At 45.5% G+C, this 16601-nt stretch overlaps 1 long non-coding RNA gene across 1 annotated transcript; it reads left to right on the forward strand.

Moving 5' to 3' along the window:
* Positions 1-1821: 1821 nt before the first annotated feature.
* On the forward strand, positions 1822-10363 carry LOC137413180 (uncharacterized). The gene is made up of 5 exons (XR_010981631.1): positions 1822-1841; positions 1955-2097; positions 8187-8378; positions 9332-9422; positions 10141-10363. It is a non-coding gene; the product is annotated as an uncharacterized LOC137413180 (long non-coding RNA).
* The last annotated feature ends 6238 nt before the right edge of the window (positions 10364-16601 follow it).

The raw sequence follows: 16601 nt of genomic DNA on the forward strand, positions 1-16601 counted from the left end.
GTCCCACCCGGGCGCGAGGGCCTCCCAAAGGCTGATCGCCGACAAGTTCGTCTGGCATGGCCTCCGGAAGGCCGTCCGCGGCTGGGCCAGGACATGCCTCGCGTGCCAGCGCGCCAAGGTGCACCGGCACACCCAGGCCCCGTTGGCCCCGTTCACGGTGCCGGAACGCCGGTTTGACCACGTCCACGTGGACCTGGTGGGACCTCTGCCCCCCTCGCGGGGTTTCACCCACGTCCTCACCATGGTGGACCGCACCACCCGGTGGCCGGAGGCCGTGCCCTTGGCGTCGACAACGGCGGCCGATGTCGCGCAGGCTTTCATCGCCACCTGGGTCGCCCGGTTCGGCGCCCCCTCAGACATCTCATCCGACCGCGGCCCCCAGTTCACCTCGGAGCTCTGGGGGGCGGTTGCGCAGGGGCTCGGGGTCCGGCTGCACCGAACCACGGCCTACCACCCCCAGGCTAACGGCCTGTGTGAGCGATTTCACCGCTCATTGAAGGCCGCGCTCCGGGCCACCCTCCGCGACGGCGGCTGGGTCGACAGGCTCCCCTGGGTCCTGCTGGGCCTCCGGACGGCGCCCAAGGAGGACTCCCAAGGAGGAGTTGGTCTTCGGGCAACCGCTGCGGGTGCCGGGCGAGTTCCTCCCCGACTCCACGGCACCATGGTCCGCGGCACAGCAGCGCTCCGCTCTGCAAGAGACCGCCCAGAGGTTCGCCCCGGTGCCAACGGCATGCCACGGGCACCCACCGACGCACGTCGCCCCGGAGCTTCGCACGGCGGAGTACGTCTTCGTCCGCCACGATGCCCATCGGACACCACTGCGGCCCCCGTACGACGGGCCTTTCCGCGTGCTGGAGACCGGGGCGAAGCACTTCACCCTGGACATCGGCGGTACTCCTGACCGCGTTTCGGTAGACCGCCTCAAGCCGGCCCACCTCGATGTGGACCATCCACCGCCAGTGGCCCGACCCCCACGTCGGGGCCGCCCTCCTGCGGGCGGACCCCCGGCACCGCCCAGCCCCGCCGCCACGCCGCCCCCCGGTCCTGCACCCATCCCAGGAGCAGCCAGGGGCATCCCACCTGGCATCCCTGCACCCCGGACGCCGCCGATCGCCAGGGGGCGCTTCGGCCGGGTCATTCGTCTGCCCCGCAAACTGGCCCTCCAGGTGCGCGGGAATTCTGGAGGGGCGCGTGTGGCGGACACAAAAGCCCACTGGCGTGGTGACATCATTCCACGCACCAAGTGGGCGGTGGCCACGTCCGAGGGGTAGGCGTGGCCTCATGAGAGACACCGGGCGCCCAGCCCGGAGCGGTACGGTGTTACAGTGTAGTCTTGAATAAAGGCGTTTATATGTTACCGCTTGTCCGCTTCCTCCTTGCTCACAAGCAGCGCGCGTAACGCCGCGCTTTACAGTTATCTTATAGTTGTAGTCAGTGCTGCCGACGCAGCTTCCGGAGCAAGGGTTATACTGGATGTTTTGACATCGCCTTCCCAGCTTCAAGACCGACCAACTTGCAAAAGCAAAATCCCTCTCTCCTCCTCAAAATGTACGAAGTTACTGTTAGGGTGTATAGATAAGCTTCGTAGGGAGCTTCTCCTTCTGACGCCCTATTCATTTATCGTTCTTTCCCTCTTGTAGCCATTACTACTAGTAATACAGTAAATTTGTTTTGGGAAGTTGTTGCACAAGAGTATCAATAAAACTGAAAACGACGCACAAGAGTCCATGATCCAAGTGTACAGGCGTTAAGCGTTTTGAAGTACTCTGTGCTCACCTTCACGTTGTTCTACTCGAAGTAAACGCAAATCGTGGGTGAGCAACGTTTCCGTGAGCCCATATGTAAATCTCGCACAGGGGTGTAAAGTTTCAGCTTCGGTTTGAATTTCGTGTTGAAAAATCAATGTGTGGCGCAAGCGATCACGCTGCACATGCCTTTGGTCCGGTATTCACAGAGCATTCCCTTCTGTATTGTCATTGTGGAAACAAGTGTCATGGTGGGTGAAAGTGTAAAACTAAAAGAATGAAGCTTGACGTGAGCATCATGTGATTGTCATATCGGCATATAAATGTGTCGATGTGCAGGGAAGCGCGGAAGGTAGGTCGTTCCTCATTCCCACACCCTCACCCCTCCCTCCCAGGCTCCCATACGGCCACATAGGCCTACCTCACCTCTCGTGCGTCTGCCTCCCTCCCCCACATCCCCTCATATTCCATCCCTTTCCTCCTCACACATCTGCCTCCTCCCCTCCCTCATTCCCCCCTTCCCCTTCCCTCATTCCATCCCTTCCCCTCCCACACCCTCCTCCTCTCATCCCTCAATACCTCCCTTCCTCCTTCCTCATTCCATCCCTTTTCCCTCCATCATTCCATCCCTTTTCCCTCCATCATTCCATCCCTTTCCCTCCCATATCTTCCTCCTCCACTCCCTCATTCCCTCCCTACCCCTTCCACATCTGCCTCCTGTCCTCCCTCATTCCATCCCTACCCCTTCCCTCATTACATCCCTCCCCCCTCCTCCATCGTTCCCTCCCTTCCCCTTCCCTCATTCCATCCCTTCCCCCTCTCTCCTACCATCCTCTCCTCCCCCTCCACGTCCCCTTCCTCCCCCTTGTCCCACTCCCACCCCTTGTCCCATTCCTCTCCCTTGTCCCATTCCTCCCCCTTGTCTCCTTCCTCCCACTCTTACCTTCCTCTTATGCCCCCTTCCCCTCTTCCTACTCTCCCTCCCCGCCTCCCCTCCTCCCCTACCCCCCCCCCCCCCACAAACTCACCCACACCCTTCCCGTCATATCATCCCACTTCTAAATCCCTCTCGGCATTGGACCAATGATGGTCGTTGGTCGTTGAGTCGTTGGTGGGCAGAGGGAGGGATATCTCGGAACAATTCCATTCTTCCAATTCTTCATTTTATATTTTCAAAGCGAGCATATTTTATTTTAACAAGAATAAATTTCCTTATATATATGATGTATAATGCTAATCCCATTCTTACAAGGAACTTCATCTAACAACATTGACACCCAGGCATCCCTTTGTTGGTAAAGTACACATTGCACACATTAACATTCGTCTGTCAACTTTCTTGTGGTTCAAGTACCACCCCTTCCTCCCTCTCGCATTCACCACCACACACCATCCCCTAGTTTTTGCAATGGAGGGGGTAATTATTGGCGAGTGAGGTGGTGGTGGTTCAAGTACCAAGCCTGAATCATCCGAGGTGTAAGCCTGCTTCAGGTGAACTTCACTTTGGATAACACATTCATAAAATGATAACACATTCACAAAATTATTAACACATTCATAAAATGATAACACATTCACAAAATTATGAACACATTCATAAAATGATAACACATTCACAAAATTATGAACACATTCATAAAATGATAACACATTCATAAAATGATAACACATTCACAAAATTATTAACACATTCATAAAATGATAACACATTCACAAAATTATGAACACATTCATAAAATGATAACACATTCACAAAATTATGAACACATTCATAAAATGATAACACATTCATAAAATGATAACACATTCACAAAATTATTAACACATTCATAAAATGATAACACATTCACAAAATTATAACACATTCACAAAATTATGAACACATTCATAAAATGATAACACATTCATAAAATGATAACACATTCACAAAATTATTAACACATTCATAAAATGATAACACATTCACAAAATTATTAACACATTCATAAAATGATAACACATTCACCAAATTATTAACACATTCATAAAATGATAACACATTCACAAAATTATTAACACATTCATAAAATGATAACACATTCACAAAATTATTAACATTCATAAAATGATACATTCACAAAATTATTAACACATTCATAAAATGATAACACATTCACAAAATTATAAACATTCATAAAATGATAACACATTCACAAAATTATTAACACATTCATAAAATGATAACACATTCACAAAATTATTAACACATTCATAGAATGATAACACATTCACAAAATTATTAACACATTCATAAAATGATAACACATTCACAAAATTATTAACACGTTCATAAAATGATAACACATTCACAAAATTATTAACACATTCATAAAATGATAACACATTCACAAAATTATTAACACATTCATAAAATGATAACACATTCATATTTGACCTTTCACTTTGGGGAAAAAAAAATGCAAACACGTAATTACTTCAAAACAATAAATTTATCATTATATCCAACACCTTTACGTGCATAATATGTAGATTCCCTTATTTTCTTCTATTTTGTGATCACCTTGACTTTTTATAACTTTTCGTGAGTGTTCATTCCATGTTTGATTTTCACCCAATTTTTTCCACCAACACCTCGACTTGTTATTTTAGTTCCTGCATGATCCATGACCCCTTCAAAATAAAAGATGGAAATGATTGTGGACATAAGGGATGTTGACTCGGGGTTGTGGGGGGGGGGGGGGCGGAGGGAGGGAGGGAGAAGGGGTGGGAGGCAGGAGGTGAGTGGGTAGGGGGACGAGGGGGCTCCAAACCCTACCTGGGTTCCTCTACAGTTGCAGACATTTACATGTAGCACCTACATGACGATTCCTACACCTACAACCCTCCCCCCCGCCCCCTTCCCCCCATCCCCCCGCCCCCTTCTCCCCCTCCCCCAATCAGTGCCGGACCGGTTCCATCACATTAGTGAGTTGCAACAGCATCGACAAAAGCGGCGCACCATCAAGGGTCCCAAACACGTAGCACATGCAATGCCAATAGCAGTCATCACATAAATATCAAGACCCCCTTACTTCTCTCACCCGTAATTGGAGGGAACAACCAATCAGCTCTCACCTAATCAATTATCCCCTGGTGTTAAGGATCAATATTTCCAATGTGTGGATGGCATGGACGCTCGATATGTTTAATACAATGTAAATCCTCCAAAGATCTACCAAGATACAAAGTTGTAAACCTATAAGGTACTTACCAGTTGCCTTTGGAAGATTTTACATCCAAAAACATTAATAAAACTTTTGGACAGCATCGCTGAGTGACAAAACTGACCGACCCAAAGTAGACCGGTTGTAATCTTCTTATTCTTCTTATTATTTTTCTTTTCAGGCAGCCTAACTCAAAATTGGTTTAAGTTCAGGTTTCAGTTTTAAGAGTTCAGGACTTGGTTGTTTTTTTCCCGAACATTCCAAACCAACACGGGTTTTTTCCTTGTGTTTGTCGAATCTGCAGCTGCCACTTCCACCTCATTAAAACAATGTTTTCCGAACCGAATTTGTCGTGTTTTTCTCTTAGATCTTCGTCCGTGGATTGCTGTTTTTTGTTTCCGTGTAATTTTCCATGTTAATTCGTACCTTGTTGTGCTGTATTTATCAAATTTGTTTTTGTGTTATTCAATGCCTACTCCTCAAATAGCTGCTGTAAAAAGTCTGTATCCCTTTTGTCCCCGTGTTACTCATTTTGCTTCTTCCTTCCGATTTTCCCCTCATCGCTTCAAAAACAAAACAAAAAAGAAACAAACTTTTTTTCACTCCACAATGATCTCATTATACTTGAATTCCCTTCTACCTGTACTTCTTGTACTTTTTTCTCCCTTTTCTAGTTATCTCCAAACGAAATCCTCATTGAAGATAAATGCTTATTCCCTCTTTCTTTAGAAGCATTTTAAAATGCTTTTACCTTCCTTATTTCTCCATCAGGAGGACCCACGTGTTCTTCTTCTTCTTCTTCATATAATTATTATTAACTCCCCCCTCCCCAAAGCCCCCCTCTCCAACCTGCAGGCATCTTGTTACCTCTGCTGACGAAGGTGGATGGAGGTTATGTTTTTACCTCTGTCTGTTTGTCTGTGAGCAAAAGGTTTTGGACGGATTCTGACGAAATTTGGTGGGTGAATGAATGAATGAATGAATGATCGTTTTAAGGCCATTTTCCCTGCTGGAGCAGGGGTTAGCCTTGCGGGTCCCTTGACAATCATGGTTCCCTGTTTGAGGCAATGCTTTTGTGGCTGGATGCCCCTCCTGACGCCAACCCTCAGTCACCTCTTACGATGCGCGGGGATACGGTGTACCTATTCTAAATCGGGGGTACACACCGGGATCATTCATCCCAGCAAGCTGGTGCTCAATTTGCCGACCTCGGAAGGATGACAGGCTGAGTCAACCCCCCTGGCGTTAATTCAGCAGTCGACCGGGATTCGAACCCAAGATCCTAGGATCCAAAGCCGGCACCCTAACCGCTAAACCAACACCACACACCTGGGTGTGTGACAAGGACAAATTGTTTTGACTTTGGTGTAGATCCGAATCCAGATCTGGATACGAGATTTTTAAATTTCAAAGTGATTCTTCATTATTGAGAGAAGGGGCCAAAGTGATATATAGCATATTTCAAAAAAGCTGTGGACAAGTTATGACGAAACGAGGTGGAGTTGGTTAGGTGACAAGAACAAGCCAATTAGATTTTGGTTCAGGTCTGGATCTCGATCTGTGCTCTACTAATTTCCATTCTTGTTTGTCTGTGTGTTGTACCGTCCTCAAAACAGTGACGACTCCATCTATACCTCTTTCTCTCTCTCAGACGACATGGACCAACGTTTAACCACTCATCCCACCTCTTTCTACCTCATTTGTGAGGCTTTCAAAAGGCAACTTGGCTGGGTGTTGATACCTTTCTCACCAGCTATGGCACTTCAGGAAACGACTTCTGGGACTCCATTGTGACTAACTCGATCTGTAAATTTCCTGACCTGGATTTCTCCCAATGGTATATCCTCACTTCTGTATTTGGTGATGAAAAATTTTCCTGCTGGTGTCTCCTGCCCTTCTTCTGCTTCATCTGATCATATGCTTTTGATGGTCAACATCTCTCTGGCTATTCTGAGAGAGCAGACTTAACGCCAGAGAGTCCAGCAGCTGTTCACTCTGGCAGATTGGTAGAGACTGCAAGCTGCCATATCTCTTCAGGACTGGTGTCCGATATCTACTGCACCTGATGTTAACTCAGTTTGGGAATCCTTCCAAAGAAACCTCTCTCTTATGCATAAACTAAGCCTATCTCGTCTTCAGTTATCCTACCATTCTTCCCACCCATGGTACACTGAATCCTGTGGTGGGGGAGTTGCTCTGAAACAACTTGCCTTCTCTTCCGAGAAGGCAAATCTGACTGAAGCCAATGTCAGTGCATGACAAAAAGCCCACACCGAGTGGGAATTCCTCTTAGGAGAGCCAGAAAACAACATCTATCCAACCTCAAGATTGAACTTTCAAACTCGTCTACATCCTCTGAAACCTGGTGGCACCTTGTAAGGTCTGTCTCGGGATTATGCTCCCCTTCCATCCCTTCACTCTCTTGAAATGGCACCATAGTCGACTCCGCTCATGAGAAGGCTGAATGCCTCAATTTTGTGTTTGCTTCCAAATACTATGTCTCCGACCCCTCACTCTCTGAACCCACCCTTCCCAATCGTACTCAACTGCTCCTTGACGGTATCTTTCACACCTGAGAAGGTGGACAAGTTTCTGTCAACCCTCAACTCTGACTCTGCTACTGGACTCAACACTAAGCCGTCTAGCCTGGGTTCGAATCTCAGCCTATAAACTTTCATCCCGGTGTTTCACAGGCATGGTGATTCATCAATGTGTGTGCCATCTCTCGGAATGAAGTCAAACTGATGCCCCATCTGCCGACATTAGTTGGTGGATGTTAGAGATCTCACAGTATCCTTCACAAAGAGTAGATGAGCTATTGTCAGCACCATGACCAAATTCCCAATTCCTGCCCTAACTACTGCTGGGAGGTGGATGGCAAACCGCACAGCTTTACCCCTGGCCAAGAAACTGCCTCAGTATTACCAACGCTCTATAAAACGGAGTATGTAACATAAGTCAGCCATATATGTGTATATGTGTCTGTGTATATTGATTTGTGTGTTATTAAGCATTGTATTTATAAAAGAAAAAAAAAATCACTTCATCTGAGAATCACTTGAAAGAACAATTGCTTTTATTTACCAGAAACACTAACCAGGCGTACAACAAAGGAAAGCTTCTGCTTTAAGCACCGGCGCTTCTACGTGTCCTGCCCCCCTCGTGCCCCCAAACGCATGCCCCTCATTTCCCCAGACAGCTGTCGGAGCCAAGTCAAATATTGCTGTATGATTTGCAGGTGGTCCGGCATCCCGGAGTGGAAAAGAGAAACAGGCGCAGCACTGTGCGGCCTCAACTCGCACGATTCCCTCACGTCTGACGGGTTCCCCGAGGCAGCTCTGTGGCGCACAATCATGCGGCTCTAAACCACCATCGCTCGCTGGTTGTCTCCACGACATGGCTCCATGGCACGCTTCACACGCCCCCACAGGTGTTCCGGTCTGCTCCTACATGCAGCTGCACTCGCTGCTGGTTTTGCAGCCGGGACTGTAATCCGGCAGTCCGTTGCTTTAATTTCTAATGGATAACAAACTGCACACGTCGTATTGAATATGATTCTGCAAGTATAATGACAACGATTTTAATGAGCAAAGGCCAGAAATAATAGTGTTGTTGCTTTACTTTTCACTATGTTTATGTGTCCTGGGATTTCTTTGCCTTCACCAGTAAACAAGCTGTGGCATGGAATTGGTATTTATGTACAAGTTTTACTTTTTCTTCGTTTTACAGTCTCGCTTGCAAATCCGTATTTCATGCGCAGCACAGAAAACAAGTCTTCTTTTTCAGCATTTTTACACCACACAAGGCTATTTTCACTGGAAAAAGGACCTTAGATGTAGAGTCATGTGGCATGTTATTATGGTTATTGAGCCTGAAACGTAAAATTTACTCAAAGTTCTTGTAACTCTCGTTTTGTGGCCAAGTTGGGGGCTTGGAGAGAGGGGTGGGTGGTTGTTTTTGCTTATTGCATTATTTGAAGGCTTTTTCTAAAACTTGTCCATACCTTTACATACATTGTAAGGATATTAGTAGACAATACACAAACACATATGCTATTTTGCGTTTCAATGTGGGTAACCTACATCATGAACAGAGGGTTCAGATGGGAACACTAACAGGGAAACCGAGGATTCAGATATAACATTGAGTTTGAAGTCGAGCATGACAGAATATATGAACCCTCCATGAAAGGTGCACATTCCCATGGAAAGTTTAAATTTTCTTATAATGACCAACAGTGATGAAGAAGTTGCTATACCTCATGCCAAGACAACAAGCGTGTGTGCTGTCATGACCTAGCAAGCGAGGGACAAGTTACACCGGTAAATTAGTTTTCCCCATGTTGTTGGCGTTGTTTACATATCGATCCCAATTTTTTTGCAGTTCTCGTCTACCGATTGGACAAATTGGACAGAAAAACATTTCAACAGAAAAACATTTCAACATGCGTCACTAATGATCTACGAGCAACAAGGTAAATACAAATATCAGAGGAGGTAATTCTTAAATTGCATTACCTCAGTTTAAAATGGACACCGTGACCTGATTTTTCAGTTTAATACTTGTGAAAATCGAACATTTTTCATTCAAGTATATTGGTTGGTCTTGTGTGTTATTCTGTCCGTCAGTCAGTCGCCTACAGGTCACAATTTTCATCCGATCTTCGTGAAACTTCACCAAATGGTGGAATTGGTCATAAGCAAGAAGCCTATTGTTTTTGGGGTCAAAAAGTCCAAACATAGGCCAAAGGTCACCAACTTTGTCAAATTTCTAAAAACCTCAATTTTCATCTGATTGACTTGAAATTTCAAGAGGATGTGCATATCTGGTCACTGAATTCAACCACCAACTATTTTTGAGGTCAACATTGGCCAAAAGTTCAACATAGGCCAGATTTCTGAAATTTTCAATTTTTATCCGATTAACTTGAAATTTGAAGTGGACTTGCATATCTGGTCACTGAATTCAACCCCCAGCTATTTTTGAGATCAACATAGGCCAGATTTGTAAAATCCTCAATTTTCATCCGATTCACTTGAAATTTTAAGAGGATTTGCATATATATCTCTACACTGAATTCAGCCACCAAGTATTTTTGAGGTCATCATAACTTATTTTTGGGATTTCGCCAGTATCGTGCTAGGCACGACATGTTTCTTGTTGAACTCCTTATTCATTACCATTGTTCACAGGTTGTCTGAGAGTAATCCAGAATCCAATAAAGGAGGAACACCTCTCTAAAAAGATTCACACTTTCAGCATTGAGGTGATTCGCAATCGATGTCAAGAAGGGAATCAGAATTGGAAGACGTTACTGTATAAAAGAGAGATGCGGACTTAACTTTTGAGAACCTTGCGTCCCGGCAGACAGGAAATGTATTTAGATTGTGGGTGTTTCTTTCCCGTTGATATTTATTGCTTTCACAGAAACACATTCCATTGGCATAAAAAAATCTTACTTACATGTGAGAAAATGCTTCTTTCTATAAAATGTGCTTCAATGATGTCAAAAGGGTGACAGTGCTGTCAAACTCATTTTGTTTCATGGAAGTTATTAAACTATTCATTAGTCATTAGTCATAATAACGGTGAAGAGGAACTCTCTGTGACACAGTTGATAGAGGAAGAACAGCATTCGATGGAGTACCATAGCCAGGGAAGGCAGTAAAAAGGAAGAGTTTGTCAATTATAGTGAAGGGAAAGTGAAAAATAAAGTCGGTGACAGAAAAAGACTGAATCCAGCTGGTGCTATATCAGCAAGTGAACTTAGGAATATTATTATATGGATATCTACTCCAAACCAAGAACATCGTTATATGTACCTCATCGTAGAACATCATTGTATCGACCACAACCCTGTAACAAAATAATATCTAACCCAACAATAACAACATTATTTATCTCAACACCAATGCTAAAACATGATTGTCTACCCCAACAATATATCAACATAAAACCTACCCCAAACACAAGAACATTGTTATATCTGTCAAGGCAGGATTTTGGGCCCATCCTATTCCTAATCTTCATCAATGATCTCTCTGACTCTCTGGAAAATCCTCTTTATCTATTTGTTGACGACTCCACCCTGCCTTGAGACTTTGCTCTGTCGTGACATCCCTCATCCTTCAGATAAGCCTGCTGCAGCCTCTTCCTTCTCTTTAGACCTTGATAGAATCACAAGCTGAACAAACACTTGGAATGTCTTTTAATCATGACAAATCTCACACTCTCATTCTGTCTTTCTCAGAAAAGACCGTCTGGCAAACCCTTGCATCTACTTTCTTAACAATCATCTTGAAGAAGTTCAGTCACTCAAACTTTTGGGCCTCATTATCAGCTATGATCATTCCTGGGCCTCATTATCAGCTATGATCATTCTTGGGCCTCATTATCAGCTATGGTCTTTCTTTGCCAAACCATATTACTAAGTTGGCCTCCAAAGCTAGCTGGCTGGCCATCCTCCGTCATGCAAAGTCCTTCCGTGGCAACACCTTAATTCTTATCCACCTACAAGGACTTCATCCAGAGCTTGATGGAGTACTACTCTTCACTCTGAAGTGGGCATGCTTCCTCACACCTTGCTCAGCTTGACGCCATAGAAATCAAAGCCTTCAAGATCATTGAAATCTCCCACGATTAAGCTGAGTTTATGGGTCTGTCACTTTCAGATTGTGGACAGGTCGGTGGCCTGCATCTTCTGCAACCTTTTTTTCAGCCTTGCGACCTCTGCTCTTTCCATGTTCTGCCACCACCCCCCACCCAACCCCCAACGTTACTGGAGGGTGCATGGAATCCACCAGCCTCCCCCTTCTAGTGAAACTCCTAAATTCCAAAATCACTGCTCATTTTCACTCATTTGTTCCACCTCTTTCCTGCCTGTGAAATGAACTTCCACATTCTCTTCAAGCTCATTCTTCCCTCCAGGTCTTCACGATTGCTGTTCACCACTATCTCAAATCATCTCACATTAATTACTCTCCTACTTGAGAGTTTCCTTCTGTATCCATATTGTCCACTCCATACTTTCTCCCATACCCCTCATTCTTTCCCATATCCCTTTTTTCGTCCAAGTCTCCCTCTATTTTGTCACTTGACCCTGCTTTTAGTGTGTTCCCCCCTCTCTTTCGGCTATTCCTTTTGCTCTGCGACATGATCTGTTCTATGTTCTAGATCTTCCATGAGCCTTGACTTTGTACGCAATATATACACTTCTGTATATATATAGAAAAGCTGGATCACATGATCATGATCACGTTATTTAGACTTTGCTAAACCATCAAGAACATCGATGTTTAAAGCTGCAGCAAAAATTAACACGAGAGTGCACCATGGCAATGATGAGTCAAATAGCCTTATTTCCTTGTTTGAGGTCAGTTTCTTGATTTTCTGATGTACAAACACACAAACATACATACATAGAGAATTGATTTTCAGGGATGGGAGGGTGAGGTTTGTGCCCATGACCTGACCTTGGGTACCCCCAGAACGTTTGCAAGATTTGGCAGAGATTGGCGCAACTGTTTTTTTTTCTATGATATTCAGACCACACACACATACATACAGATAATTTTCTTGCCGGGGGAGGGAGGGTTGGGGTTTTGTGCCCTTGACCTGAGCATGGAAACTCCCATCAAGCATGCAAAATTTGGTGGAGATTGGTCGAAGGGGTGTGCAATTGTATTGAAATCAAAGAAAAGTCTTCACACATAGTGGCACACACACATACAGTGACACACACCCATACAGTGACACACCCATACAGTGACACACACCCATACAGTGACACACACCCATACAGTGACACACACATACAGTGACACTCACCCATACAGTGACACACACCCATACAGTGACACACACATACAGTGACCCACATACAAATACAGTGACACACATACATACAGTGACCCACATACAAATACAATGACACACACACATACAGTGACACGCACATACAGTGACCCCCATACAAATACAGTGACTCACATACAAATACAGTGACCCACATACATACAGTGACCCACATACAAATACAGTGACACACACATACAGTGATCCCCATACAAATACAGTGACACACATACATACAGTGACACACACACATATGTTTAGCGGCTGTTCCTGTCTCCGAAAGACCGCGTGGAGACCTGGGCACTGATAATGGGAGATTCGAAGACAACGTAGTTGGGGAGGAAATGCTCGGTTTGGCATGGAAAAGTGCTTCAGTTGAGGACGTAATGGGCTTGGCAGCCTGCGACCCGGAACAAGGCCTCACGATTGGTTATGTCTCGGCCGTGCTGCGTAGAACCCCAGACGATCCTTGTGCTGAGAAGTGATTGATGAGCATAGATGGTCCTATGGGCTGGTTTGAGAGCAGGGAGGTGGGCCCATGGAAGTAGGGTTGCCACCCGTCCCGTATAATACGGGATCGTCCCGTATTTGAAAATAAAATGCAGTGTCCCGTATCGAGTCAATACGGGACGCGATTTGTCCTGTATTTTCATGCACACCATACTTTCATTATACACTAGGTCTTCACAATGGTTAGAATGACATGATAGCTAATAAAACCAAAACCGTTTCGCAAGACATAGCATAGATGTTCCCAATCAAAATTTGCGGAAGAGAATGGCAGGCAAGTTCAGTGTCGACGTCACCGTTGCCCTAGTTACGGAGACTCAGACGCACGGTAACATTCTCTACCTGTTCGAAGATGTTGTTAAGAAGCTTGAGGCCAATGCTACCACCTGTCTAGAGCTCTATCCGATCATGCATTCCTTTAGAGCCAAACTCGCACAGAGGTGAGATGACCAGTTCTATGGATACCTCACAAAAGTGAAGCTGCAGCGTCTCTCTCCAGTTGATGCAGGCAAGGCAAGGGAGGAATTCACTGCATTCATTGACACTGCCCTAAGGTACATTGAAAAATGGTTTGACTTTTCCGACAGCAACTGGCTTCACTGTCTTACGCCTCTATCTCTCCATGATGGCAAGCTTACCTTCAGTGACCTTGAAAAGGTCTGTGAAAAGCTCAACCTCATTACCAGCCTGAACATGGATGAACTGTACAATGAGTGCACTACAGCAAGCAGCCTGTGGAGAAGCTCCAGGAGGGCGATCAATGGAAGACCACAGACATGGCTGCCAAGTGGATGGCTGTATTTCAGGCAGCTGATCTCCCAAATATGCTGTCAGTCATTTCCTACCGACTGAGCAGACCAGCCTCAACAGGGTTTGTGGAGAGAATATTCTCCAGCATGGCCAACAAATGGAGTGACGTCCGGAACAGATGCTCTGTGGAGCTCATGTAGAGTGAGCTACTGGTCTCACTCAACTTCGACCTGTCCTGTGCTGGGTTCCACACTAATTTTGAAGGACAAGCCATTGCTTCAGGCTGCAAGGAGCGACAAAAAGTGCACATGGAAGAGAAAGTAATGAGAGAGAGATGGGAGGGGGGGGGGGGGGCAGGGGTGTTCAGAGCACTGAGGTGCTGCACTGTAAATATTTATATGTAAATATTTTAGGCCTGTTCAATCGGCTTAATGAAAGTTCTTTAAATTGTACACCAAATGGGTAGTTGGTCTAATGGCAACACTTGTGCTGTGTCTAATTTTGTTAGTTCAACTGATTTAAATATAAATCTGTAAATTAAAATAGTAAGTTGTTTTGTCAGTCAATTAATTGAGATTGATATTGATATTGATATATTGCGATTGATCTTGATTGATTGAGATATTGATTATTTTCATTGATCTGCCAACAATGTGGGACAGCACCGGCTACATAGCCAATGCCAATGTATGAGTCTTATACGTCAGTAAAATGCAATCTTTCTGATCTGCAGCCTAAGCAGTGGATCTGAACCTATGAAGTTTCTTTCATATCCACAGAACAACTAGTCATACTCATCTGCTCACACTTTACGTAGGGAGATATGTATGTCCATAAAAGCTGGAAAAATGGCTTAAAAGTGGCAACAATTTCAAAATGTTCTAGTGGGAGGCCGGGGCGGTGGGGTGTCCCTTATTTTTCCACCTTGAAGTTGGCAACCCTACATGGAAGTGCGGCGCTGTTGGTAGTTTAAATGCGATGCTGAGCTACCGGTGTGTGGATCCCAGAGGTGCGATACTGATGCCGACACGCCGGGGAATGCTCGGGGAAGTTCGAGGTAGGGGATGGGACTTCGACCAAACCGGGCGGAGAGGAAAGAAGTGGACCCCAGGCAGTGTAGCATTGTTTGTGGCTCAATAACAGTGTTGAGCCTTCCATGCAGGGATCCCCAAGGTGTGAAACTGGTGCTGGGGAAGGGATGGGGGAGGGGAAGAGACTTTGAAGAACAAAACTTGTGTTGGAAATAAAATGAAACAAGTTATGGGATACAGATCCCTTATACTGAGTTTTTGCGACAGCACTGTGCAGGTGGAATCCGCGCTGCATAGAATGAAGCCTGCACCTCCTCTGGTGAGAAGAAATACCATCTCACAAGGAGACATGGATCTGCACCAAGCCAAGAGATCTGGAGATGCTACCTGTGTCAAAAACGAAGCTCAACAAGAGGAACCTCAACAATGAGTGTTGGAGCATGCATGATAAGGAGGTAATTCTCCACTGAAAAGTTCTATTTCAGACATAAATAGTAAGGGATGGCCGGTAGGGGGGAGGTAGGTTCATTGATGAACAAAAGAAGACCAAATTGGTCACCAGAGCAGAGATGTGCCATTCCACAAATTCTAAAAAGTTGCATCAACCACACATAAATTCCTCAATAAAAATAAAATACAACAGATAACAGTTAAGGGCAGAAGACAAGTGGCAGAAGATATGGGGAGGACGGGAGCTGAGGGCTTGCCAGGGGGTGGACAGAGGGATGGTGGAGATGTAGATGCAATGGCCTGGGGAGTGGCTATGCGGTGAAGGCAGGGCTTGGAATATGGAGCCTCCCTGGGGACAAAGCGGCGAAGACAAGGTGTGACAGAGGGAGAGGAGAAACGGATCCACCCCGATGGCGAGGGTGAATAGACCTGACTTACAGTCGTGGACAGTGAAAACACTTACATAGACAAAGGGAATGAAAACGAGCATGGCGGATGATAACGGGCAGAATGATACAGTGGAACTGTGGGGTGGAGGAGAGTAGGAGGATGATGAACAACAACGAAGACTGGAAGAGGAGCTGGCAAACAAAATAGTGGAGATGAGAATGACACCACTCAGGGAAAGACCACAACTATCCGGAATAGAAAACAACAAACAGACAAAAATACTAGTTAGGAGAACCAACAATGAGATTAACACCAAAATAATCCCGTTAAAGGAACTCAACACCATGAGCTTTGCAGCAACACTGCTCATACAATAAAAAGTATCAGGAAAACAACATCGCCAGAAGAGCAAACTAACACCTACAGACAGAGACCAGGCACAACCATGGAAGCGGCGACAAGAGACACAAAGGGAGCAACTGAGAAAGGAAACTGGACAAATACAACAATTCATAAGGGGAAATCGAAGCCCAAAGCTAATGAGGAATATCCAATATATATATATATTGTTACGGATCTCGGGCGTCGGCTCTCCCCTTATCAAGGGGTGGGAGGGGGGGTTAATCCCCTCGTCCTTTTGTCTGGCCGACCCGAGTCCTGGAAGTTAT

This window comes from Myxine glutinosa, chromosome 6, assembly GCF_964187855.1.
Source record: "Myxine glutinosa chromosome 6, kmMyxGlut1.1, whole genome shotgun sequence".
Lineage (NCBI taxonomy): Eukaryota > Metazoa > Chordata > Myxini > Myxiniformes > Myxinidae > Myxine > Myxine glutinosa.